The sequence below is a fragment of the Schistocerca serialis genome, chromosome 7 (assembly GCF_023864345.2).
Source record: "Schistocerca serialis cubense isolate TAMUIC-IGC-003099 chromosome 7, iqSchSeri2.2, whole genome shotgun sequence".
In the NCBI taxonomy this organism is placed as follows: Eukaryota; Metazoa; Arthropoda; class Insecta; order Orthoptera; family Acrididae; genus Schistocerca; species Schistocerca serialis.
This window is the reverse complement of record NC_064644.1, coordinates 501695938-501720588: the sequence shown is the minus strand read 5'-3', so window position 1 is coordinate 501720588 and position 24651 is coordinate 501695938. Positions and strand designations below refer to the sequence as shown.

General features: G+C 41.6%; 2 pseudogenes; one reads left to right on the top strand and one right to left on the bottom strand.

Moving 5' to 3' along the window:
• Positions 1–6769: 6769 nt before the first annotated feature.
• On the bottom strand, positions 6770–6887 carry LOC126413709 (5S ribosomal RNA; annotated as a pseudogene).
• Positions 6888–22647: 15760 nt separating this feature from the next.
• On the top strand, positions 22648–22765 carry LOC126413509 (5S ribosomal RNA; annotated as a pseudogene).
• The last annotated feature ends 1886 nt before the right edge of the window (positions 22766–24651 follow it).

Sequence of the window (24651 nt, the reverse complement as noted above, 5' to 3'; positions counted from 1 at the left end):
GGCTTCTTCTCGGTCTACTCGTGACCAGTAGAGTCAAAAGACAGCCGCTGCAACCGTGGTAGAAATGCTGGTTTTTCTCTAGCAATAGTTTTATACAATATGACGCGGCACCATACTCAGATAACGTTTATGTCTAAATATAATTCATTCACAAAAGAAGTGGCTTACAAAACTCTTGTCTGATAATTTCTTGAGTATTGTTCATCAGTCTGGAATCCTTACCCTGTTACATTAGCACAGGAGACAGGGAGCAACCAATGAAGAACGGCGCGCTTAACCAAGTGACGCTTAAGCAGGGGCGAGATCGTAACAGAGATGCTCAACAAGCTCCACTGCCAGACGCTACACGAGAGGCGTTGTGGGTCACGTAGAACTGTACTGTTGGAACTCCGAGAGAGTACGTTCCAATAACAATCGGCAACCTATTACCTCCTTTTATATACAGGGTGCGTCAAAAAATGTATACACACTTTGAACTGTCATAGACAATTTATTTCCCGTTCTACAAGGCTAAATGTTATGTTTTGTTCAACAGGTGGCAGCAGTGGCAAGGAAGTAACTGCAACATGGCGGACGTGCGTTTGAGCTTTGAAGCGCGGAAGCAGATAATTAAGTGGTACTGTAAGTTTGAGAATGCAGCTGCGGTTCGAAGACAGTGGAGAAGTGTGTATGGTACAGAACCACCTTCAAGGTTAACAATTACACGTTTACGAGACAAATTCGAAATTCATGGAACAATGTGTGATGTTCATAAAGGTCGATCAGGGCGACCTCGTACAGCTACAAGTGATAATTCCACAACTGCGGTCTTGAAACTGTTTCAGCGCTCGCCTCAAAAATCTTAAAGGCAAGCGGCACGTGAGAGCAATGTAAGTGCTAGTAGTGTGCTACGCATTCTGAAGAAAGGCAAGTTTCGTGTGTACATTCCAAGGCTGGTGCAACAACTAAGTGACGACAATCCAGATCGAAGGTTAGAATTTTGTGAATGGGTTCAGGAGATGGTGAGACGTGAACCAGGACTTATGGGTAGCATAATTTGGTCGGATGAAGTCCAATTCAAACTCAACGACTGTCAATAGGCACAATTGTGCGTACTGGGCTGATGATAATCCTCACATTACAGTTGAAAAGGCTGTGAACTTCCCTGGTGTAAATGTGTGGTGTGGTTTGTCTGCAAGGGGACTCATTGGGTCTTTCTGCTTTGAAGGTAATGTTACTGGAGAAACGTACCTAACAATGCTTGCTGTCTCCATATTCCCTGCCATTCGTGCATTATACGGTAATGATGAATTTATTTCCAACAAGACTGCGCCCCGCCGCACTATCATAGGGACGTACGAGCATACCTGGATCACATTGTGCCAGGCCAATGGATAGGGCGCAGGGGACCAATCGAGTTTCCTGCACCCTCTCCAGACCTCACGCCGGTGGATTTCTTCTTATGGGGCGCAGTAAAAGATGAGATGTACAAACGTATACCATGTAACCTGGACACACTTTGGAATGAGATTCAGGCGGCGTGCGCAGAAATCTCATTGGACACTGGTACGATGTACGGAATCAGTGGTGACTCGTACTCAGAAATGTATTGATGCTTAAGGCCACCAGTTTGAACATCAATCACATTTGCAAAGTACATTTATTTTTCCAATTGGACTTTAAGCTTTCCATTTCCAGAAATTTAACATTGTAGAAAGGGAAATAAATTTTCTATGACGCTTCAAAGTGTGTATACATTTTTTTGACGCACCCTATATGTAACACTGAGCGACTGCGATGAGAAAATAAAGGAAATTTGAGGTCGTATTGAACTCCTTCTTCCCACGCACCATTAGGACTAACCAAGGATGGACGGAATCATTCTGGTACCAACGGAATATAGGTGAAATATTACCGTACAACTTCGTATTCATCTTGACTTTAATCTTGAGCCATCCTTTATTTCTGGAGAAAGAAAGTTCTGTTATGACTGTATTACAGGCCGCTAATGATACTGTGGGAGTATGCAACTTCCTGTATAAATGTTGCGGCCGTTGGTTTGTTGATGCACCGTGGGAACTGGACAAGAGAATAAACAGAAGAGTGCGGCGTGAGCGGTCGTGTGTGGGGGCGCGGGTGGCGAACGCGTCGCCGGTTTAGCCGCTGAATCTGCCGCGTCACACGTCAAACGCCTGCCTTTCAAATTAGCCGACACAAGAAGTACGGCACCCTTCCACATCTCTCTCCATACCAGCCACTGCGCTTACGCCCGACGTGCTAATTACAGCGCGTGTAAAAATGGTAACAAAACGTGGTGGCAGGGGAGAAGGAAAGAGAGAGAGAGAGAGAGACAGCAGAACAGGATGCAACGCAGACACAGCCGTCGCGGCAGCAGCGGTATCCGCCAGACGCGGGCTTTGTCGCGAGTCCCCCTTTTCAAACGGTGCCCGCGCGCCCGTATCTGCGACAAAAGGACGCGACGCAAAAGCGCGGTGCGCGCACAACCGGCTCTCGCCGAGCGGCGGCAGGTGCCCGTCTGTGTGCGGGCGACCGGCCGCTGTTGGTCCGACACAATTTTAAAACCGTCTCGCCCCGTTTACAACTCGTCGCGCCCGAATTTAAAATTTTTTTAATTTTTTTTTATAGTTAAGCGCGCCGCCGAGCGACGCTAATATTCTGGCGACTGTAGCGCGGACGCTTATTCACAGGCAGAAATACAGGTGGCGCAACACGGAGGCCCGGAAACTCGCAGATTCACGTTAAAATGAAAATCTGCAGAACGGTAATTAATTTCGAAGTTGTACTCTGAATGTAATATTTATGGGGAAATTTCGTTTGTGACATTCCAAAGTACTGTTCGAATAATTTAGAAAGTGCCTTTGTCGGGTGTTAGTGTGTACTGGTCTCAGCTGCGGAGTGCTGAGTGTGAGGTAGGGGGCGAGCTGCGGCGACCTGGGAATATTCTAAAGTTCAGAGTTGGCGGGCACCGCTCGGGCCGCGCAGCAGGGCCGAGTTCGTTAGCAACCGCGTGGTGCGTCACAACGGCCGGAGCAAGTGGTCCATCGAGCACGTGGCTGGGAATTCTTTGGTGACGCTGTGCGCCGGGAGGGCCAAAGATGACTGACTTACCAGGAAAGTACTTGGGCTCGAACAAACAGATCTGTATGTTTGGTTACATGACCATTATGTACCTCTGAATGTGCTGGTGGGTGTCGTTTTTCTGCAAAACTCTGCAGTCATGCTCTAGATATCACTGTAGATGTAATTGTAGACGCCATACGCAATGCAGCAATCTTAACTATAAATGTAAATGCGGAGTGTCAATAAAATGCTCCGAGCAATACGAATGACTGCAAAACGCACAGTGAAGAAATGCAAGTTGATCGCATGGCGTATTTGAACATTCTATAATATCAGTGTGGAACGCCACGTCAGTGACACTTTTGAAGTTGTTCACTGGTTCATCAATATCGTAGCCAGCGTTCTGCCACGCGTAACGAAGCACTGGTCCGTATACTCCCGCAGATAACTGATTGTAAATGACAGAATGCATATTCATGGTAAAGAATCTGTCGTGCAATTTCGGCTGCATATTACTGGAACGTACTTTAATGAAGTCTGTTATTCTCTTGGCATATATTTTATATTGCCTGAAGAATACACATCCATAGGTTGTGCATATTTTGTAGTTTTAGGCGGAATGATTTTTAAATCTACATGTCTTCCGCCAGATGCTTCCAGTAGTACTCGTTCATCCTTATGTCCAGACTAGGAGTCACAAAGTACTAATGACTTTCTCGACAAACGTGGATTCAAAACTGACAGAAAAAACGTCTTCAGATGTTGTTTCGTCATCTTCCCACTCACACTTACATCGACGACGACGTTTGGAGGGCACCGCGTTTCTATTTCCCTTGACACCCGGGGTCCAAACTTTCCACTGGATTCTTGGAAGCAAATATAGTTTGTCTGCCAATCGTCCGTCCATTGATATAGCAACATCGATCGTGTAACTATGTGTTGCACAGTTAACTACTGCAACATCGCGACAGTGTTTCTCTCCCCTTTCATGGATAGTGCTCTGTCACAAGAAAGTTCATTGTTGAAGTGACTCTGATCACAGTTCCATACAGAACTAATATCGATGTTTTCTCTCGCGATATGCTCATTGACGTCAGCAACAAACGTTTGAGCTCTTTCAATCAGCTCTTCTTCGTCATCCTTATCTTTTCGTGCTTGGAGCATTGTGATACGGCGTGATGTTATCCTAAACTCCTTTTTCAAATTAGTAATAAATCCTAGTGAAGCTGTAAAGTTTGTACACCCGAGATTTCTGGCTACGTCCAATGCCCAATGTTGTAAATGACAATAATGAACGGCGGAACCGCATTCTCGTGCTTCATCGAATTTCGCCATTACACGCTCCTTGATGGTCTTGAACAGCAGTGTACCATTCCCTTTGAAAACTATATTTCCTTCTCTTTTCTTTGCCACGTAATCCAGTATGTTTTTAATATTGCTTTTAGACTTCAGTTTAGGGTATGTTTTCAGAAACTTGTCGTATGTGTCGAAACCTCTTACGTAATAATCATCGTACATGTTCTCCAGTGTGTTGTCATCAAACGCCGTGATGATACTTGCAACTTTAACCTTCTTCTTTGGAGACGGTTGGTATTCACTGTCACTGCTTCCATCGGCTCTTCCCGCACTTGCCGTAGCACTACCGTTTGCAATGAGTTGTTCGTCATTATCCTCGCTATCGTCATCATTATGTGTTAGTGTTACAACAGTATCTGTTTCTAACTTAGGTTCATATTTCTGCACTATAATAGATACCAGAAAACATGCGAATGATTCGTCTTGTACACCAATACCATCTTCACGAAGAAGGGTTCTTCGTAACTTCATCTCAACCAATCGCAATACATTAGCTGGATTGATTACCAATCGCCGAGCCATCTGACGCTTCAATACACAAATAATGTCAGAAAACGCAACTTCAGAGGCACACTGCACCGTCCCTACTGGTCCCGACTGGCGTATCGGCAGGTCAGTGTGCAAATGCGGCATGGCATACGCAGAGGCCTCTAACGGACGACTGCAGAGTTTTGTAGACGTGGGAGTATCACTAGTGCAATAAGAGACCTTTACATTATTTCTCACACGATTTTGGTGTATTTGTGTTTGTTCGAGCCCAAGTACTTCCCTGGTCAGTGGAACCTTAATGGCAGACATTTCACAGTTCGTATAGAAGTTAATAGTAGCCAGATGAATCATGATACCTCAAAAAGAAACATGTACATTAGCATCATTTGCACGACGATTCTGATGGTGTAATCAGATTTTCAATATCTTTACTAGCTTAAAGTTTAATGTCTGATGGTAAAATAATACAAGTAAAACCCAGCAACGAATTTCCAACAAAGCTGTTAATGTAAACCTAAACTGGTATAAATTACAGACAGTTATTGGAGGTCAAAGTGGTCTATTACTATCGATCGCGTCAGGCCATAAGTACTTTACAGTGGCCATAAGTGCTTTACAGTTACACGAAAAAAAGGTAGCAGCATGCTTATATATATATATATATATATATATATATATATATATATATATATATATATGCCTTTGTTTACATCCGATATATACTATTCATGAAGAAATTGGTTAAACATTTACTGTGTTTTAGAAGGCACAGAGACATTAGGCTACTGGCCTACCTTTTGTTCTTTTCCTTTGATATATATTTATTTAATTTATTTATGTATCTAATAATGTGTGTTAGAGGATGTTTACGGTCAAGGTGTAGGAATATTTACTTAATTTCAAGTTATTTAAATGTAAATCCAGTATTTGGTATGTGTTTCAATATGTCTGTGAGTGCACGTTGGATTGGAAACATGAAGGGAGAACTCTAGCCAATCACAGCGCTCGTGACTAAGTGACACGTATGGAGGTTGGGGAGGAGCGTCGTTTCCGGAGAGGGCACGAGGCAGTTCGAAACAGTGCGGCGCGAGAGACAGTCGCACAGGACGCGGGAGGTGCTGGACGTCGCGACGGACGCACAGTGGCGGGGAAGACTTGGAGTGGAGCAGTTTCCGCGTGGTCGCGACAGATAGAAATATTTCGTAGTGCCGACTTATGTACTTGTGAGATTTCCGTGGCTTCCGCAATGAAGACATAGTACACATTTCAAAGTGAATATCTCGCAAGGTATGTTGTTGTTCATAACTAATTACGTGAAGTAGGAATCTGTTGTTTCCCTGTTATTCAACTTATGTTTTATTTAGTTGCTGGACCATCGACACCAATAAGTGTGTTGCAGGTATATACCGCATTCTCAAAAGTACTTCTACTATTGTACTCATCATTTAAAGTCATTAAAATAGTGCCTGCAGATTTCATTTACAAATTTATATGTTACATTTGTAATTTGCAATTGCCGAGTGATAGAAATCTTCGACCATTCGTTACATGTGTCTATTCTTATCGTATACTGTAGACTCGGCAGTATTTGGCCTGTAATGCACCAACTACGTATCTCAGCCCCCTAGACAACGAACCAGTTTTTTTTTTTTTTTTTTTTTTGCACTCCGTCTTCAGGCCACAGGTGGCCCACCGGGACCATCCGACCGCCGTGTCATCCTCAACTGAGGATGCGGATAGGAGGGGCGTGTGGTCAGCACGCCGCTCTCCTGGTCGTTATGGTGGTTTTCTTTGACCGGAGCCGCTACTACCCGGTCTAGTAGCTCCTCAATCGGCATCACGAGGCTGAGTGCACCCCGAAAAATGGCAACAGCTCATGGCAGCCCGGATGGTCACCCATCCAAGTGCCGGCCATGCCCGACATCGCTTAACTTCGGTGATCTGACGGGAACCGGTGTATCCACTGCGGCAAGGCCGTTGCCAGACAACGAAACCAGCCAAAACATTAAATATTTTCATCGGAAATGGGAACTTCCACATATCGCATACATCTATACATGCAGGGCTATTAATAAGTACCTCCAGGGTTTCAGAATGCGACTGTGCAAAAGCTATATGTCATCCAGAAAATAGGCACATACCACTGGGTAGTGCATCTCTCCACGTTCCCAGTTCACATCACTGGTGCTCAACATCGCCACCGACTGTGATGCGGCAAACGTAAGCACGTCCACGCAAATCACTGAAGTCACTTCTGCCGCTGCGTGCTGTACTGTGAAATGTGCCGAGCCGCAATGGAACGGAAACGCATAAATCTGAAGCCGTGACTATTAACGACTGGAAAACATTGTGACGTCGGAATATGTCACACGTTTATTGAATGAAGGATGTCTTACTTCCGTCTCGTGTCTGCGCATACAGCTCATGCGTAATTTAAGATATTCCTAAAAACACTTTGCGTTCCCGCTAAATCAGCAACGGACAGCCACGATTAAGAGGAACAGCGAGACGATAGTAATTATTGGGCTGCACACGTTCGAGTATTATGTACTAACGACGTGGACGTCGAAGTTCACCGATAGCACCAACTAAGTGGCAGCTTATGTCAAACATCATAAAAGCTCAATTCGGCGGAACATTTCTCTAAATAGTGCTCTAAAGACTTTTTGTAAAAGCAATGGTAGTTTCTCAATATCGCAGAATTTATGTACCTGCAAATTATCACATTTCTTTCTAAATTCGGAATCATAACTAAAAAAACTCCTTTCGTTCATAAAACCATTTCTTACTATAGACGATCTTGCAAACCAGTTAACTTCCGGAACTGTCCTTATTATGACAAATAACTGTTATATTAATTAGTTATTCGGTCTTATTTTTCATTCGCTTTTTAGTTGTTCATGTTGTGGCGTAACAAGCTAGCTACGCCACACTGAGAAGGGAGCCGAAAGGCACGCGTACACACACGCCGACTGGCGTCAAGTCTGGAACAGGATACGTTATGACTGCTATCAAGAAAATACGTAGCTTTGGAATATACTTAACTTTATTCTTTGTTGGTTTACAACGTTCTTCTTGAGACATTTATACGATAACTCTCAAACTAGGTAAGGCTAATGGCGCCTTGCTAGGTCGTAGCCATGCACTCAGCAGAAGGCTATTCTAACTGTCTCTCGGCAAATGAGAGGAAGGCTTCGTCCGTATTGTCGCTAGCAATGTCGTCCGTACAACTGGGGGCGAGTGCTATTTCGTATCTCGAGACCTGCCTTGTGGTGGCGCTCGGTCTGCGATCACACAGTGGCGACACGCGGATCCGACATGTACTAAATGGACAGCGGCCGATTTAAGCTACCACCTAGCAAGTGTGGTGTCTGGCGGTGACACCACATTTCATGAACTCCCAACACCAAAACTAATCGAAATACAACTAAGAAACGCCGGCCGTTGTGGCCGAGCGGTTCTAGGCGCTTCAGTACGGAACCGCGCTGCTGTTACGGTCGCAGGTTCGAATCGTGTTTCGGGCATGGATCTTTGTGATGTCCTTAGGTTTGTTATGTTTAAGTAGTTCTAAATTCTAGGGAAATGATGACCTCGGATGTTAAGTCCTATAGTACTCACAGCCACCTAAGGTACAAAATAAATAGTAATCAGAAAATCAAGGCACACTGAACCAGGCTACACAATGCTGACCAGAGGGCAACACCAAATCGGGTAATTCTATCAAGTCCAGTAGTCTCCAAGTCAGGAAGCTAAAACACTTAAGTACAATTCCCAAGAATATTAAATGCACTGTTACGATTTAATTCTCACAGAAACTTCTCCAGCTAAAACTTATTTCAGATGCCAAAATAAGGCCTCGCATTGGCTCCGCACTTATGACACTGTCATAACTAGCACAGCTTAAACTGAAACACAATCAGACTCAGGCGCCTCCACGATCGAAATTTTTCACCGAGCGCAACCAGCGTCGAGCGCAACCAGCGTCACACTCTCACACTCTCGCCAGAGCACGACCAGCAGCTAATATCTGCTTGGGCCTGATAAGCGCGATGCTCACCGGACCCAAGATGTGAGGTGCAGTCCACATACCCAGAGAAGGAATCGTTGCCTCATGCTGATAAGTTGAAAGGTGACTACACTGAGCCACAGCGCCAGAGATTGCGCCAAAGAGTATTATTCAGCCGCCTCCACTGGCAGTGTTTGTTGAGATGTGGTAGTGGAGAGTTCTTGTCGAGAAGTCGTGGTGGAGAGTGCTTGTTCAGATGTTGTCATATTGTTTTGATGGGGATGCTGTAATGATCAGAGTGTGCTTTTCGTCAATATATTATGAAGGTAAAAAATTCCTTTTTTGTATTATTTCAATGCCTTAAACAATAATGCCTCTTGGTCACAGGTTCAGTCAACAAAGCATCTGGCTCGTGTTCTTGTATTAGATTGTATTTCTGGTTCCTATGTGCAATTGTAGTATTTCTGGTTTTTTTTAATTACTTCAGTATAAATGGTGTTTAAAATATCTGGTCTTATTGAGGAAGAACCGTGCCAGATGTGTACGTTGAATCACACTTCCACACACACAGAACAGCTACACTTGTGTTTTGTTGTTTCGTAGGTTTTATAGTTGCTGGGGACTTCATTAATTAATTGTGTTAACGGAAGTTTTCTTTCATTCTTTGTTGTTGTTCTATGCAGTCAGATTGCGTACAAATACTGGTCAGGGCCAACCGGTTACGAGACAGCGTAACCGGACAGACAGCTACTAAAATTAAAAAGTATTTGCATTTTAAATAATTAAGCCCCCATGCACGTGGCGACCGCAGCTTTGTATCGTCCCTTGGAATTCTTCTGATTGTAAAAATAGCAGACAGTAGTATTGTTGTAGTAATTTGTAGTTTAGTAATTGTAGGCTATATTGCATGTGTAGATTTGGTAATTGTCATTCTTCTAATGGTATTTTTTGCAGAATTTAATTTTTGTTGTCTTGTATATGGGTTTGACAATTTTGTGCAATTTTGAAGATTTCAATTGTTCGTTAATCGTGTTTGAGGGCAGCATTTCGCGTGAATGATATTGTTGGTGATAAAGTGTCATTGTGTGTAATTTTCATATAGTGACGAGTTTTGTATGTTTTGTAAATGATTACGCGATCGATGAAAAAGGCAAAAATGATGAATAGTGAGAATGACGAAATTGTTAACATGGCGAACTCGCCAACACAGGAGAACAGGATGATGAATAATGGAGTTGAAAACAATTTAATAAGTCGGGAAAATAGTCCAGAACCAATTCAAATTTTTTCACAATCAAAAAATTTTCAGAATACGAGATTAACGACAGAAGATTCTGGGATAGTATCGAACACAGATAACTTTACTGCTATGACGAAGGAAGTTAGTTTTACGGGAAATGTTAGGAGCGAAAAGAATTTCGAACAAGTTAATATGGAGCAGTTGATGAGTGCAATATTAAATTTGGGACCTGAATTAAAAACAAATATGGGAACAATGAAAACATGGTTAGACTCACTGGGATCACAGTTACGATCTGAATTTAAAGCACAGATGGGAACTTTGGCAACATGGTTAGACTCACAAATAGGAACAATTAAAACTGATATGGGAACAATGGAAACACGGTTAGGATCTGAATTAAAAACAGTGGCAACACGTTTAGAAACAGTGATGGAAACAATGGAAACACGGTTAGATTCACGAATAGGGACATGTTTCAAACACATGAAAGATGAATTAAAGAAAGAAATTAGAGAAGAAGTACAACCGATTTTGAATGCTCACGATAATAGATTAATTTCAATAGAAATCAGACAAAAGGAACAGGATAGAGAACAGGAAGAAAGAGATCGCGTGATAGTACAAAAATTTTCAGAGTTAAATTTACAACGTGCACACGATAAGGAAGAAATATTGGAGAGAATCGAGGAATCCGTACCAAATGACAGAATAAATAACTTAACACAACAGTATGAACAATTAACTACTAAATGTGTCAATACTGAAACCCGAGTCGCGACACTTATGGAAGACGTAAATAAACAGAAAGAACAAACAGGTGACTTATCGGAAAGAGTTGAGGAGATTGCAGATAAATTGACAAGTCTTAGTTTAAATGGGGACAGAGATTCAGATGATACAGCTCCATTGCCATTTGCAGAAACCGAAGAGTACCAGAGCATTAATAAACATACTGAAAATCAGGGAAAATTTAATGAACGCGTTAAAAGGGAATTTGAGGCATTACGAAAGCAAGTCAAACAAATTGAAGGCGAAATCCTAGGAAAAGACAGCAGAAGAAATTTAGATTCACAGATAGCGGAGGGGTTTGAAGAAAATAATTTGTTTCATTTACGAGATGCAACAAGAGAGCGCCAGGCGCGCGAACTTGGCAATAATCGACATTGGGACTGGGACAGACGCGGTAGGTCTTTGTCGCCACGAGGCGAAAACTTTGACTATAAACACTTCTTAACTGTTCGGAAATTTAAGATCTTTCGCAATTCTAGGAATGACATACATCCATGTTCATGGTTAGGTCAATTTATGCACGCACTTCCACCAAATTGGCCAATAAGTCACAAACCGGAATTTTTGTGCGGCTATTTATGTCCTCAGGGGATTCACTACGTTAAGTGAATATGTGCCGTAGCGCGCACAGGACCCCGAGCTGTAGTAGTGCCATTTCCCTTTTAGTTTTCTGCACCGCTGCCTACTCTTTCACTATTTTTGTATGTGTCAAAACAATTCTTCAACTATCAATCTATCTAGAGAGTCGGTAAAGAATAACCGGATATGACCATTTTACCCAAAAGTGATTTCGGAAATTACCGTTTGGACTTACTATATTTTCTGCAGCATTCATTCGTAGCTTAAACAAAATTTTACCTGTTTATCTTCGTGACAATATTACTTCATATATTGACGATATTCTTATTGCTAAACGTTCTTGGTGTGAGCATAACAAAATTTTGGATTCATTATTACGTAATTTTGCAAGAGTCGGCATTACAGTGAACTTGAAAAAATCTGAATTTAGTCGTTCTCAGGTGAAATTTCTTGGTCACATTATTTCTACAGAAGGTATTCTTCCTGATCCAGAGAAACTAGACGCTATTCGTAATTATGCTGTTCCTACTACAAAACGTGATGTTCGTAGTTTCCTTGGTGTCTGTAATTTTCTTAGACGCTTTGTTAGATTGGACAATTTGGCCACACCTCGTTTTTGCGATCTATCTGGAAAGTTCTTTTTAAACGAAAATCGGTCAACAACTCTGTTTGGTTAATTTGTATTCCTGATGAGTGGGTTAATAAATTGATTTGGTACACACATTTCAGTTATGCACACTTTGGTCCCAGAAAATGCTTTCATAAATTACAAGAAAATTGCTACTTCAGTAATATGGAAAAACGTATTCGACCTGTTCTTGCCAAATGCAAATTATGTCAAAAGGCTAAGTCGCCAACTATTTCTCACAGAGCACCGTTGTTTCCTATCATTCCAGCGAAATTAAAGGACATGGCTGCAGTCAATCTGTTCGGTCCAGTGGTTCGTTCTACTAATGGTTTTGCATACATTTTGGTAGCAGTGGAATTGACATCAAAATATGTGTGTTTTACACCTTTACGCAAAGCAACAGCTCGTTCAGTATCTAATGCTTTCATCAAACATTTTCTTAAAGAAGTGGGTCATGTTGATAAGGCTATATCAGATAATGGATCACAGTTTCGCTCTAAGATTTGGTTTCGTACTCTACGGCGTCGTAAGATTAAACCAATTTTCATTTCACTTTTTCACCCTCAATCTAACGCTTCAGAGAGATGGATGAAGGAAATCAATAAATTGTGTCGACTTTATTGTCATCAGAATCACAGAACTTGGGATCAGTATCTTCATATTTTTAAAAACATTCTGAATGAACTCCCTAATGATTCAACTTCTTTACCGCCTATATTGATATTAAAAAATAAAGCACCGACAAATCGCATTTCTGATATCGTTCCTTTTCCGCCTTCACGGAAACTGCGGCATTCTGAAGTTGTCAACCTGGCTCTACAAAATATTGCATCTGCGGCTGCTAGAAGAGAGAAATCAGCTAAACATCCTGGTCGTTTAAAAACCTTGTCAGTAGGTCAAAAGGTGTTAATTAAGTCTCATCGTTTGTCTCACAAAGGAAAAGGCTTGTGTCGAAAATTTTTTCTGCTTTATAAAGGTCCATATAGGGTTCGCAAAATTATTCATGATAACACTGTCGAAGTAGAAACTCTTAAATCTCGGCGCTCTAAGGGAATACATCATATATCTAACGTTAAAATTTTTGTGGAATGACATACTTTTGAGAGACTAACAGTTACATGTAAACACGCAGAGAATGCAAGGACACCGCGCCGTGTTCCGGCGGCGGCACATACTCAAAGCAACAGTCAAGTCTGCGCGCCGCACAAGGCAGTCGTTGACCGCAAACAATTACTTCCTACGTCACGCGTACCTACAGCTGATCGAGCGCTCAGTGCGAATGCACTGACAGCCGTAAACAAATACACAGACTAATTTCTCTGATTGAATTCAGTATAAAGCTATAGTGACTTGATAAATTATGTTATTAACGTTCAGTATTTTTCAGGATACGGTTGTATAAAATATTTAAGAACTTCAGCTAAATTCTGTGTGTGTCCGACGTTAAGAGGACTTGCTATCGAGAAAATTTAAGGAAGAATGTAATTTCGAAGAAGAAAGTGATAAACTAAAAAGGTAACTATTAATTGAGTTTATTTTTCAGGTAACATATTTCCACTTGGTACGTACTTCAGACGTAATTTGCTGCTCGCAATTACGTGATTCATACTTCGTGTTAACTAATATTGACAATGATTGATTAATGAACAGGGTTGTTACTTGCGTATATTATGCATCGCTTGGCTGCACTGCTTTTTCACTGATGTCATATTTTTTTTATTATGTGCCTGCTGTGCTTATTTATTTAAATTATAATTGTCATATGATTAATTGTGCTGATATGGTTATGTGTGTAGGTTATACTTTGTGATGTATCTGCTTGCGCCTACATGTTTACTTATTAAGATGACATATGAACATTTATTTGCTTATGCTGATATGATGCTAATGACCTGTTTATTATGTAAGATATGTATTTGTTGCTCTGCGTATGGATTGCATATTTACACATTTCTGTTTTGTTGTCATAAATACACTCTAATTTGGTATATAGAAATGCTGATATATGGTGTACGAACATAGAGTTTAGGTCACGCTATGGTATTAATTATAGATTATTCGCTTGGCAGAGCCTCGTTGTAGGGATTGTGCTGCATCCACTTGTTGACATTCTGTTCTCTACTGGTATATTTACTCGCTATTGCATGTTTTGCTTACGCTTAGTGCCTTATAGTTTTAAGATAAGAAAATGAACTGCTATAATTCGACGAACGACAATAGTACAAGAAACTTCATTGAAGTCACATGAGCTGGAGGTTTTATGGAAGCTGTATAAATGTATGATAATAGGAAGGAAGCTAACGACATGACATACCAAAACTAGGTTTAGACCATTGACAGTTATTACACTGCATTCTTCATGAGCAATTGAAATAGCAAGTGACACTTGACACAAGAAATACTCCAGATGTTTGCTTCTGTTTTGCCATGATTCTTGAAGTGGTGTACACACTGTGAAATATTACGATCATTAACACTCCGTACTCGTACTTACTTACTGAAAGTTATTCAAACTAAAGGCTGTTAGAGGTCATGTATGCATTTCTTTTATTTAATGGTGGACAAGGTAACCAAAATGTATTTTATAATTCATAATGAGTAGAACATTTGGCTCAGGTGGACTACACAGAGGTTGTGTGTGGACATTGTGTCTTCGGATTGCATGGGATAATAAATTGAAGTTTGCACTAGGATTTTATCTGTACTTGTTCGAGGAGACTGACTAGAGGAAAGAGTTGTTATGGAAGTGAAATAGTATTGGCGATAGGGTTTATATGTATCGACGTACTGAAGAGGTATTATTGAGGTATTGAGATTATGTGAAGTTGATGATTACTGGAGTTTTGGTGGACAAGAGGTAAGGTAAATGATATTGATGATAAGGTTTATATGTATCGACGTAAGAGGTATTGTTGAAGTATTAAGATTATGTGATGCTGATGATTATTGGAGTTTTGGTGGGTAGGAGGTAAAGTAAGTGAGGAGCATTTTTTTTTTTTTTTGTTGGTTTATATGGAACAAGGAGGATGAAGATGGCAGACTAGAACACTCAAGTAGAAGGAAGATTGTCTACACACACACTTTGTTAAATCAATAAGCAGTATATTTTATTTTTTTGGAGAGAGGAAGCATTTGCATATCTTGGCACACTGACAGTTGTTCAGAAACCGTACATTTTGATTTGGCTTGGCAAACATTGGTCTTGACATGATGACTATGACGTTGACTAACTATTATTGACTGTTATACACAGCTGCCAGTACTACTTGATAGACATGTCGAACATCAAATCTTTGACAGAATTTCATTTACACAGTTAACACTATTCGATTACACAGTAGTACTTAATGTGGATGAAAGATGAGTGAGTGTGTTTTGTGTGTTTTCCTTTCCTAATCCCAAATAACTGGTACCGACCTATCTCCTAAATATTATTTTACTTGTTTGTTGTGGCTTGCACTGACACCCACAAATATTATAGGTTTACTGTTATTTGTGCATTTGTAATAGTTAATATGACAATTATCTGATATCATTTGTGTGTTTGTTATAATTAGTATGTTTAGTGTAAGAGCATTGAGAATAATTTTGTAAAAGCAATTGTGTGTGCCTTCAAACTGTTGTTCATGCCTGCACCTGTTCAACATTGCTGGGTGCCACTGATGGAACTGATTCTACTGAAATGATGTCACTTTTTGCTGTCTGCTCCTGTCAACGTTGCTGGGTGCCGCTGATGGAATTGCTTCTACTGAAATAATGTCACTTGTTGGTGTCTGCACCTGCTCAACATTGCTGGGTGCCACTGAAACTGCTTCTACTGACATAATGTCACTTGTTAGTGTCTGCACCTGTTCAACATTACTGGGTGCCATTGATGGACTGCTTCTACTGAAATGATGTCACTTGTTGGTGTCTGCACCTGTTCAACATTGCTAGGTGCCACTAATGGAACTGCTTCTGCTGAAATAATGTCACTTGTTGTGTCTGCACCTACTCAACATTACTGGGTGCCATTGATTGAACAATGCTTATGTAAACTATTATGTAAAATCATATGTATGAAAGCATTTGTATTCCTTACTGTATTTTATATATTAGGTTATTGAAGGGACAGTGCAAAGCCAAAATTTATTTAGTGAAGTGATATTTACTTATTAATATTATCATTTATTTTTGTCTGTATTTTTTTTTGGACGAATTTGCTGGTATTTTCACCACCAATGCTGGCAAAATTACCATCAAATTCTGGCCCGTGGAGGAGGGGCATATGAAAGGTGGCTACACTGAGCCAAGCGCCAGAGATTGCGCCAAAGAGTATTATTCAGCCGCCTCCACTGGCAGTGTTTGTTGAGATGTGGTAGTGGAGAGTTCTTGTCGAGAAGTCGTGGAGGAGAGTGCTTGTTCAGATGTTGTCATATTGTTTTGATGGGCTAGACACCAGATGTTGTTGGATTGGGGATGCTGTAATGATCAGAGTGTGCTTTTCGTCAATATATATGAAGGTAAAAAATTCCTTTTTTTTATTATTTCAATGTCTTAAACAATAATGCCTCTTGGTCACAGGTTCAGTCAACAAAGCATCTGGCTCGTGTTCTTGTATTAGACTGTATTTCTGGTTTCTATGTGCAATTATAGTATTTCTGGGTTTTTTTAATTACTTCAGTATAAATGGTGTTTAAAATATCTGGTCTTATTGAGGAAGAACTGTGCCAGATGTGTACGTTGAATCACACTTCCACACACAGAACAGCTACACTTGTGTTTTGTTGTTTCGTAGGTTGTATAGTTGCTGGGGGCTTAATTAATTAATTGTGTTAACGGAAGTTTTCTTTCATTCTTTGTTGTTGTTCTATGCAGTCAGATTGCGTACAAATACTGGTCAGGACCAACCGGTTACGAGACAGCGTAACCGGACAGACGGCGACTGAAATTAAAAAGTATTTGCATTATATATAATTAAGCTCCAATGCAAAGTCGCTGTGCTCTCAGGCCCAGACTCCATTAGGCCGCCTCCACTGCTGGCCACGTGAACTTGCCACAACGTCCTGTTCAGCTGATTCCTGTCTAGCTTGTGGCACTGCTTCCTCACTCTCCCTTTGCATAACTCCCCACGTCGAGACCTACTGTCCCGTCCTCCATACAGAGTCCACTATCATCAGATGTCAGCAGCCACCTGCCACACATCCTACCAGACACCTATGACCACCAGCCAACTTCCTGAGCCAGCCAGCGTCTCTGGAATGTAAACCAGACCGGTCGGCACATCAGCCGGGGCTCTGTGTAGCTTGAGACGCCTTGTCCAACCATTGCTTTACACAACCCCTAGTGCTAACTCCAAGTTGTTGCCATTCCTGGTCCCACACCAGTCTACTCTCTGCTTTCGGCGACTCATCGTCTCACCGTGGCGCTGGGCTCAATCACTTTGTAGTTCTACAAGTGCTCTTTCGCCACAGGAATTCATCACTGATGCTAACTACTAAGTGAAGAGGAACTTCAGCTGTACCGTGGCTAGCTAATTTATAACACAACCCCCCCCCCCCATTTCTCCATGAAACTGCTAGTCATCCCCACCAAACAGGAGAGTGAAATAACCACTGCACATGTAAATACTGTTAAAATATAACACATCAAAGAAGCAAAACTATTGGTAACTGAGGCACAGGTAAACGATGTTTCGAATCACAGGAGCCACTTGCCAGCTTAAGGTGGGACACTAAAGCTTGGCACTCTCTAGCTGTTGCCATCTCCTACAAAATTAGCCTGATAGGAGTTACGAAACTCATAACCTTGTAGAGTCCCCAAAACTGTGGAAGAAATTTCAGCATAGCTTCATGTCTGTCTTGCAAAGCTTACCAAAATTTTTATCATAGTCCTATGCAGGATCAGTTGTTTGTACAACTTTTTATGAAACCTCTTCACAGTTTTTCGTGATATTAGTGCTCTGGTCACACCATAAACCAAAGTTCCTCTAGCGTGCAGGTTCAACACTTGCAAGGCTTTTACATCACCTAACCCAAACACTTCCGTCTCATCATCGAGCTATACTAAACAGATCCCAGACTCTACAGTATCTGGAATACAATCCACAGGGAAAACTTACTCCTTCATTATCCCTAGAAGAGAAGTGAAATTCTGGCGGTAAAAGTATAATACTATTCGTCATTAATGTGTTTACTGTTGTTTTAAATTATTATGTCATTACCTAACAGCCAGCTAGTGGATTGTGTGTCGTTCCCTCACTTTTAATTGTTACATTTCAAGCACGTACGCTGCAAAGTGACCAAGTAATTGTAACAAGCGATTGTGTAATTTCATCTGTGAGAATGTTTCTGAATGTAGATAGGTAATACGTTTCACTAAGTAAAAGAGCTAAATCTTTAAACTGTGTATTCGATTAATAATAGCCTTACGTATCTCTGTCATACAACAAGTCGCCAATCAGTCTCCCAAGAAGTCATTACGCCTCTTTCACCACAAGTCTCCTTCAGCAGTCTGCACTCACTTTACTGCAATTTTGTACATTGATAAGTAATTGTTATTGATCTTTACTGTCACGGTTTATAGTTCTTGTACGTCGCACCACCGCCCATAGCAACTAACACCATTATTCATCTGCTTCAATGTAACTGCTCTTCAACTGACTTCATCTTCATTTCTGATATTAATGTCTCTGGGTGCAGTACCTAAAAAGCGAAACATAAACATCTACACTTATGAGTTGCAAGCAACCTTATCGTGTTTGGCGGACAGTAGATTGTGTAACACGGTCACTTGCCCCCTTTTCCTGTTCCAGTCCCGAAAGGCTCACTGGAAGAGACATAACGAGTAAGCCTCCCTGTGACCTGGAAGCTCTCTCATTTTCATTCACGACTTTTCGCCAAATGTAAGAAATCAATATGTTGTTTGACTCTTCCATGAACATACGCTCTCAAACTTGAACAGTAAACCAAACCTTGATGCAGAACTTCTCACCCAGCGCTTGCCACTGATGTTAGATGAGCACTTTCGTGGCGCTTTCGTGCATTGTAAGTGAACCTATAACTAAACGTGCTTCTCTTCTTTGTATGTTCCCTGTTTCATCAATCAGTTCTAACGGTCCCATACTGACGAGTAATATTCAAGTGTAAGCTGCCTCATCGGTCAATGGACTACATTTCCTAAGTATTCTACCAATGAATCTCAGTCTGACAGCTGCCTCACCTGCGACTACATTTATGAAGTCATTCCACTTTAAATCGCTATACACGTACAGTACTAAATGTTTTGTACATGAGACTGATTACTTTTTGTTCATACTTTAATGGTGCTTTCTGCCTAATTATGCGCAAAACGTTACATTTATTTATGTTGAACGTCAGTTGCCAATTCCTTCACCAAGCGTTTGCAGGTCTTGCTGCATTTCGCTAAATTATCTGGTGTTTCGGTTTCCCTGTATACAACAGCATCATACGCGAAAAGCCTCTGGAATTGCTGGCGTTATCCCGGAGGTCACTTATATACATATTTTGAAAAGTAATTTTCCAATAACATTCACTTGTAATGACACTCTGCGTTCTGTTTCCTAGAAACTTTTCAAACCAGTCATACAGCTAGTCTGCTATTCTGCACGCTCGTATTTCCTGCACTACGCGGCATTGCGGTACTGTATAGGACGCCTGTCGGGATTCTAGGAACATGGCGTCAACCTGACCACCGGTATCTGCTGCTTTCTGGATACGTACCACATCTGCACATGTGTGAAATGTACATATTTCAGATAACATCAATCACGTTAATTAAAGGAAAAGAAAAAAAATAATTTATCGGAACACGAAAAAGTCACTTCCACCGCAGTATGTTACGTTTACTCATAATAATGGAGATAGTGAATGATACGATCTGGTGTCTACTTTAGTACTGGCACTGTATGTGTTTGTAAGTATAATGTATATGTTTCGACTAAGATTTTATTAATCTTCTAGCGGGCGTGTCTGTGTATGAAGTGCGCCAACCACAAATAACATTGTCTGCAACCGTTCCATTGTTATTCTCAAATGGCGAGCCCATCTCTATTCCTTCATTATTGCTTCGACTAACACTGGGGTAAACTGAATTATCATAGGTCCAAGAGAACAGCAGCAGTATAAAATAAATAGCGACTTAGGCGAGAAAAAATTTACGATCCCTGCTTGAAAATGACCTAGATTCCCAGCCATCAGTACAGACCCACGATGAGGCAATTGCCTTCGAGATAATTAACAGTAGAATAAACAGCTGGCTGGGATCTGAAGCAACTGCGCTGTTTAATGCTTCGAGTGGATCACTAAAGGGGTCGGGGGGGGGGGGGGGGGCTACACTTGCACGCGCCAATAGACTAATGTAATGAAAATTTATTTTATTGTTGTTTAATTAAACACTGGTCTAGCTCGTATAATGTAAATATATTTTATCGCTGCTCAATGAAACTAAGATGAAACTCTTATACTGCTTTTACGTGTTTGCGTTGCTGTCATGTGTACAAATTACGCCACGTTCCGACTGGTGTCATAAAAAACGCTGCACCCACTCGAGGGTTAAATAAGCCGACCGGCAACAGCCAAAATCAGTGCAGGTGATCCGGAAGATAGCAAATAGTCAATTAAAAACGGGAGTTGTTTAGTGTCACACTTGTCGTAGATAGCAGAAGTTCAGTGTCAGTCAGCACTCAGTCACCAGTGGAACGAACGACAGTTCGAGCACTCGGTAACGACTCCCTTCACTTTTTGAATAGAGTGCAAAAGAAAACAAGGTCGTCGTCTGCGTAGAAAATCAATTAAGAGTGGATACCAAAAGACGGAAAACCACAAAATAAGCAACAGGTCAACACTGCACTCAGTGTCGCGGCCCGAAAGCATCAACCTGCAGTACGTGAGCGCGTCCACGTATTTAACCTTTACGTGATAAAATGTTCCATCGAACTTAACAATGAAATACATTTCAGTATGTTTTCTCTGGGAATAGTAATTAATAAAACTACTGAATTTATTCAGTATTTCTAGGTCCACCATAAGTTCTTGGGTGATGAATACACGTACCAATGAATCAGGAGCATAGAATCATAGCTGAAAACGTTTGAAAGTATCTGCATAAAATTATCAATGTCAGATTCTGTTAGTAAACACACGCCCTGAGCAGGAAGACTATTTGCAGAAGTCTGGGGACCACAACCAACTTCAGGTCAGGCATATAAATCCACCTTTGCAGCTACTGCAGTATTAGTGTCGGTTTCCACGACGTTCATGAAATGCTTCTTCAAGCAGAGACAACAGTATGCTCCACCTACTGTAACTGTAGTAGCGCTTTCACCCACTTTTTCACTTCGAAATGTGTTACCCGGCCTATCATCAGTTACTGTAGTAGTGCTTCGAACTGTAGTATAATAGCTACATTATCAGAGTCTTCTCCAAATTCTCATTCTTCTGTGTGCTTTTCTAAAACCTTTTTCCCAGCAGTTCATCACACGATCAGCAACAACTTCATCTGCCATGAAACTATGCCATGTTTTTAAAAACTTTCTCACAAATCTATAAGAAATACTCACGAATGTCAGTATGACACCTTTAATTAAACAGCCAAAAATGAATGAATAATACATAAATTAGATTCCAGTGCGTGCCTAAACGATTTTCGTCTAGTTACATGTCTTCAGTCATCATCCTACATGCCCTCTGTCAGCGGAAATAGCTTATACTATCTCAGCGGCTTGCATTGTCGAGATAATTTGTCAAACAAATCGATATGTTAACATATACGCCGCGGAAGAAACGTAGCTCTGAAAATGGTTGCAAACGTTTCCCGTATTGATTTTATACCATATGGTGTAGTAAATATTAGTGTATGTATTTTAGTATGAGAAAATTTAACAAGAGTAAAACCACAAGTGGCAAATGCTAGCTGAACGTAAAATCAGCTTTGAATACGAGTGTCTCGAAAGGCTACCGATAAATATTCGTGCCATTACTCACTCGCTCATCCGTCTCCACAACTGAATGGTCAGCGTGGCTGATTGCCGTCGGAGGTGGTGGACCCGGGTTTCATTCCCGGAGTTGGCAGAGATTTTTTATCGGTGGGAAGAGTGGTACTGGATGCACTCAGCCTCATGAGGCCAACTGAAGAGCTACTCAATCGATTAGTAGCGGTTCCAAGGCCAAGAAACCTGCCAACGACTGGGAGAGCAGTTGCTGACCTCACGCCAATCCATACCGCACCCAATGACGTCATTGGCGGAGGATGACACGGCGGGCGGTCGGTCCCGATTGGCCCGTCTAGTTCCAAAACGTAGAACTTTAATTTTTTATTCACCTGCCCACTCATATTCTTACTTGGGAACATACAAATGTAAAAATGGTATTTATTCTTACTAGAGACATTACAGTGAATATCTAAATACCAATACAGTCGACTGTTTGTAGAAAATAAAGTGATAAACACTATTTATGACCGGTGTTACATATATTTAAAAGTTTTCCTCGAAGGGTTGCCAACGGCCTTGCCGCAGTGGTAACACCGGTTCCCGTCAGATCACCGGAGCTAAGCACTGTCGGGCTGGACTAGAACCTGGATGGGTGGCCACCCGGTCTGCCGACCGCTGTTGGCAATAGGGGTGCACTCAGCCCCTGTAAGGCAATTGAGGAGCTACTTGATTGAGAAGTAGTGGCTCCGGTTTCGTAAAGTGACATACGGCCAGAAGAGCGGTGTGCAGACCACGTTCCACTCCATATCCGCATCCAGTGACACCTGTGGGCTGAGGATGACATGGCGGCCGGCAGTACCGTTGGACCTTCATGGCCTGTTCGGGCGGAGTTTCGTTTTAGTTTTTACTCGGAGGGTTAAGCGCAGAACTCCGGCAGAGGTCACGGGCATCGTACTCTCTATTCGCGGTGTATGTGGACGTGCAAGTAACTGTGCCTACTTGTTGGCCACAGCGTCACACTGTATTTCGATACTGCGGCTTGACAGGGAACCACAATCACTTCCTAATACAAGAGAGTGTTTATGATTCTCCTAGAAACAATATTTATCCACATGGAATGTAAAATACAGTATCTGAGACGAAGAGTGTAGCATCCAAAGACGTGGTCGAATATAAATGTAACGTCGTATATTTACGACGAGAGGACATAAAATGTAGACTGGCAATGGCAAAGAAAGCGTTTCTGAAGAAGAGAAATTTGTTAACATCCGGTATAGATTTAAGTGTCAGGAAGTCGTTTCTGAAAGTATTTGTACGGAGTGTAGCCATGTATGGAAGTGAAACATGGACGATAAATATTTTAGACAAGAAGAGAATAGAAGCTTTCGAAATGTGGTGCTACAGAAGAATGCTGAAGATTGGATGGGTAGATCACATAACTAATGATGAGGTGTTTAACAGAATTGGTGAGAAGAGGAGTTTGTGGCACAATTTGACTAGAAGAAGGAATCGGTTGGTAGGACAAGTTCTGAGGCATCAAGGAATCACCAATTTAGTACTGGAGGGCAGTGCGGAGGGCAAAAATCGCAGAGAGAGACCAAGAGATGAATACACTGAGCAGATTCAGAAGGATGTAGGCTGCAGTAGGTACTGGGAGATGAAGGAGCTTGCACAGGATAGAGTAGCATGGAGAGCTGCATCAAACCAGTCTCAGGACTGAAGACCACAACAACAACAACAACAACATATTTATGCACAGCCATCCGGTACGCAAATTTGTGAAAGATACAACGGGACCAGAGCGCATTAGTATTGCTCGTGTTTGGTGTGTAAGAGGCATGAACAGCGTCAGATGTTGAGGGACCACTGTGAAGGACAGGAGATGCGATGTACACGTTTGAGACAGATTTATCAGCACCTGCCGGAGTTTGAAAGGGGTCTTGTTGTGGTCCCCATTTCCCCGGCTGGTGGAAACATGCAGTATCCAGAGTTGTGGTCCATTCGGATGTGACAGTGACCAGATACTGGGCTGCAATGAAACCTGAAAGCAGGGAAGATTCCGGTCGAGCACGTCTGAACAGCAGAAGGCAGTTACGCCGTATAGAGCGTACCATTCAGCTGTGTAGGCGGACGAGCAAGCGAGCAATGGCATGAATATTTATCGATAGCCTTTCGAGGCATTAGTATTCAGAGCTGATTTTACGTTCAGCTAGCGTTTACCACTTGTTGGTTTACTCTTTTTAAATTTTCTGATACAAAAAAAGGTACGTTCAGTTCACTCTTATTATTTACTACACCATAGAGTATACTTTTCCTCCTTGGCCTATATGTTAACATATGTACATCTACATGGTTACTCTGCAATTCACACTTAAGTTTCACATATTATCTCGACAATGGAAGCCGCTCAGATATCATAAATTATTTCCGCCGACAGAGGGCATGAAGGATGATGACTGAAGACATGTAACAACTCATTCACATTTGCACCTGCCATCTGAGAACAAGCGACGCATTCCCTGTAACATTATGTGCCGCCCTACACCATTTTCCGGTGACTAGCGGCAGCC